Source organism: Ahaetulla prasina, chromosome 5 (genome assembly GCF_028640845.1).
Source record: "Ahaetulla prasina isolate Xishuangbanna chromosome 5, ASM2864084v1, whole genome shotgun sequence".
Lineage (NCBI taxonomy): Eukaryota > Metazoa > Chordata > Lepidosauria > Squamata > Colubridae > Ahaetulla > Ahaetulla prasina.
The window spans coordinates 95,168,296-95,173,199 of record NC_080543.1 but is presented as its reverse complement, the minus strand read 5'-3'; positions in this window follow the sequence as shown (position 1 = coordinate 95,173,199).

The following is a 4,904-nucleotide window of genomic DNA, read 5'->3' as shown; positions in this document are numbered from 1 at the left end:
TACCAAGGAGCTGGTCGAGTTCGTCGCCGGGTCAGAAGCCGCAAAGGCACGACGCGGTCTAAGGCGCCAGCGGCCGCCTCATCCCAGGCGGCCGCCAGTTCCTCAGCCGAGCCGTGGGCTAACTCCCTCGGAAATGGCCCAAGCTCCGTCAGAAACCTCTCAGGGTCCATCAGGCGCCTGGGACGGAACCATCGAACCGGTTCCGTCTCCCTGCGGTGAGGTGTAGCGGTCCGAAAGTCAAGCTGAAGGAGTAAATGATCTGACCATGACAAGGGTTGAGATATTAATTCCCCTAACTCCAGATCATTTAGCCACTGTCCCGAGACGAAAATCAGGTCCAGTGTGTTACCCCCGACGTGGGTGGGGACCGCAACTACCTGGGTCAGGTCCAAGGCCGTCATGGAAGCCATGAACTCCCGAGCCACCATTGACGAATCGCCCGCTGACGGCAGGTTGAAATCCCCCATGACCATAAGTCTGGGGGTCTCACCCGCCGCCCCGGCTATCATCTCCAGCAGCTCGGGCAGGGCTGCCGTCACGTAGCAAGGAGCCAAGTACGTGATCAGCAAGCCCACCTGCACCCCCCGGCCCCACCTCACGAAGAGGGTTTCACAACCAGCTATCTGCGGGACAGCAACCTCCCTCGGATCGAGACTCTCGTTAATGACAACCGCTACCCCCCACCCCTACCCTGGGCCTCGGCTGATGAAACGACGGAAACCCGGTGGGCACATCTCAGTGAGGGAACCCCCTCCGTGCCCAACCAGGTCTCCGTGATGCCCATTAGGTCCGCTCCCCTCTTGAATAAGATCGAAATGAGGGGCCTTATTCATGACGGACCTAGCATTACATAACATCAACAAGGTCCAGGTTCGAGGATAAAGCCACTCGGGGCCTGAGTAAAGCCAAGGGGCCCGGAGTGCGGTATCGCTTTCAGACAGCGAGAACGCACTCCCCGGACATGATACGAGCCCCTGCTTCCGCCATACCTGCCCCTCCCACTTACCGTGCAGATGGAAATGCCCACATGTGGTTGAGCCTTAACCTCCTCTAAGACCTCCATTTTATGAACCTCCAGATCGTGAACTATAGAAGGGACTAGCCTAATCCCCTGTGGGTGTGCCCCCTCACCCACCCCACCCCCTAACCCTTTTGTTGAATTAGATAAAAATTTACAAAAAGCTGAATTTAAAAACCTCCTTAACCCTCTCTTAGAAGCATGCCACCTCTCGGGATTCCAAAATCCGTCATCAAGGTAGGCCCTCGATAGAGAGGAGGGCCACACCCGTGAGAGGGGGGCATCTCGTAGTGCAAGAAGCTGGTTATGTGTAAAAGTCATCAGAGTCTGAAGAAGTGGTGGTATCCTGGTCAGTCGAGATCTTAAACGACAGTCATTGGGTAAAGTCCTTAGCAATGAAACGAAGAGATCAAAAAAGTGCATGGTGTAGACAGCATAGTCCTAGGTGGAACTAAGATGGATTGTGGGCATAATCTTAAAGGTGTCTAACTTTTCTGAATCATTCCCAAAGTCTTCTCCATTTATCTCCCTATTTATTTATACATATATTTGTACTCTAAATATTTCACCTGATTTTGGAACTCTCAGGATAGCTAACAGCAAATATAAAAGAAAAACTATGCGCTGTTAGGACCACTAGGCCAAAAGAAATATATTCTTAGTTAATTAGGAAGCTGAGGAAGCTTGGGAGAACAGGATGAATCTTGAAAGACTCTTGATATACAAAACGAAGGCACCAGATGGATATTCTTCAGGAAAAATGTCTAAATTTTATGTGTTAACATGGAAAATAACTTTTTCCTAGTAGTTACACACCAGACCTCAGATGGCATATACAGTAGGACAGATTTGAAGTAGACAGGTCCAGTTTAGGGGTCCTTTCATTTCGGAAATCCTGAAAAAAAAATTATCCATAAGTATTGTTCATGTATTAGTGAATACAGTGCAAAATATGCTAAACATACAATATAATTTAAGTCCATAAATGGAAAGGTCACAGACGAGATATCATTCGTGGTACTAATGAAAGCACATTCTGTATACAACTATAATAGGAAAAAAATCCCAGGGGCTGTCCTAAGAATCTCCACTGGCTTCAAATCAAAGAAGATTAAACTGAAAACATTATAAATTTGATTTGGTGGCTTTGAAGACATTCTCAGTGGCAAAGACTGTAATACTGCTTAATTAGAAAACACAGAAAACTGTCGTAAACCTAAACAACTCTATCCCACTAAGCGTGTTATGCAAATAACGAGAAATGTCTGTACAAACCACAAACAAAAAACAAGAAGGGATGAAGCAGAAAAGTGGTTTGGCAAAGATTTCAAGGATCACTAAAGCAGCTTTCTTGAAAGCATTTCTGTTCACTTCCACCTTATATAGGTCAATAAGGCAAACAGTGTATCAAGACAGCAGTTCTCAGAGGTCTTTTGGCCAAAGTAAGCTACATCAGGTACCAGAATCCTTTCTCAACTGCTGTGAACATGAAGAGAACACAACATGTGATATTAGGAGAAAATCTAACCTCCATCTTTTCCTATTGTGACTCTCTTTGAGGAAATTATTTCCTTTCTAGTCATAAATTCTCCTCAGGCTTTTCATCTTACCTGCAACTGTTGATGCAGGTGGTCCATCAAAGTCTAGATGAAATTATGGAGCAAAAGAAGCTAGAAAAGAATTATTTGATGTCTCATGAAAGTTAGTGTGGTGTAATGGTGTAATGGTTAGGTTGTTGGACTAGGATTAGATTCAAGTCCATCCTCAACTGTGGAAGAAGCTCATTGGGTGATTTGTGGTCCATCACAGTCTCTTAACAAAACTTACTTTAGAGGAGTATAACTGTGGGAACTTTAGACGAATTGTGGAAGTCATGGAAGAAAGATAAGATACAAATCTAAGAAACAGATAAATGTGTGGGGAACAAACTATTTCCAAATTCAAATGTTTTTATTTTATTTTATTTTCCATAAGGCTGTTGCACTCTGGGATGTGTTGCAATATTTATTTTTCTTCAAAAGTAAAGCATATTATCCTCTTAAAATGGAGATCGATTTTTCAAGGTTAAAACAAATTCAACCAGATGTTTACTGAGTATTTCTAAGATGGCCATGCATCACTACTCCTGTTATAACTTTGCTTTCCTTCCCAAGTGATTGAGTTTAGGATTGATTGCTCAAGTTCCCACATTGTCCTCGGACAGGCATGAATGATTATACCCTGTTTTTCTTATGGGGGGAATGTCTAGCTCAGCATTAATGCCCACCATTTCCAGGTGATGTCATGCCTTTGTTATGATGCTTTGATTGAAGAGCAGCAGAAGGACGGAAAAACAAAATGGGTCATGGGTAACTTATGGTGAGTCAGGATCTGAGAATCCATTGGGGGAAAAGCCAGTCTAAGCCAGAACTAAAAACAAAACTTCCAAACAAACCCAAAAGCAAAACCCAAGCCAGAATATCTCTAGTATACAGAATCAAGAAACCAAGTAGAAATCAGGGCCAAAGATAAAAGGACAAACTATTCAAGCAAAACTATTCAAGCAAGTGGTCTTTCTGTGAAAGAAGATTACTAGCTCTTTATTTAGTAACTTAGTTTTACTTAGACCAGAAATCTAGATGTATAACAATCAACTTGAGGAATTTATAGGAATGGGTACACTAGATAAGGAATCTTGAGAGTTTGCTGCACTTGTCGTGGGGGCATTAGATTGAGAAAAACTATGCTAGCTATCTTAAATGGCAATAGTTCCTAAGACTTGCATTTGGAAGATGGATGGATGGAAAGGGTAAGGGGAGGGGAACACAACATAGGGAGACACATGTAGTCTGATACTGAAATGTGACAGAATAAGAGAAAAAACTATTAAAGTGACTCTTCCTCAGAGATGGATTGGCAGAAATGCTTATGGCAGAGTACAAAACTCAAGGCCTAAGGCTTATGGTCAAGTGAATAGAGAAGGCTAAAAATAAACTACTGATACTGATACTGAATTCTGGTGAGGAAATCAAAAAGCCTAAATAGGAAATGAATCAAAATCAGCACCAAAGAACTTCCAATGACAGAGGAACATATCAAAGTGTGGGAAGCCCATTGGATAAAAACTTAACTGAAGCAGAAATAGTTTGCTGCATTTTTCTTCTCCAAAACAATCCACTAGTTAGCATGGATGATCAGTCTATATCTAAGATTACCAAACTATTTGAAACATGTTTTCAGGAAATTGTCATATCAAGTAGATCATGTAAATTGGAGGGAATTCAAAATATCTATCAGAGTCAAAGGAAATCCTGACCATTCTAGGTACTGGGAAAACCTTGTTTCTTTTTATCAAATTTTTGGAAAGATTTTAGAAATGTTAGGAAACATATCCTTTTCATCCCCAATTTTATTCTCATTAAGGTTAGTCAAAACACTCACGTAATATTTCTTAAAATATTATTTTAATTTTAAAGGACACTGCTATGCTGGAAAGCCAATCAAAATCCAAAATCTCCCTTATTTACAAGAATGAATCCCATGTAGGCATTCAGAATAGAAATGAGGAATTGCTGAAGTTCTTTGCTTTCTGTATAAATGTGCTCCCCTTCCTAAGAAACAAAAAGGCAAAAAGAAGGTTTCATGGCCAGTATTCTAGGTGAGTAGAAAACATGGCAGTGAATCTCATCAATTTGCATTTGAAGAAACTAATGTTTTGTGACTGTCCACACTCATGTTAGGAATTTTGTGAATAAGCACATTCCTTAATAGCAATATTTTTATGAATGCACCAATGTCACACTCTCAAAATATCAATTGCTCCCTTTGGACCAAAAAGATTAGGCACCTCCATAACTGATTATCAATGAAAGTTTCTTACATTGTGATACATTGGCATACTCTAGCC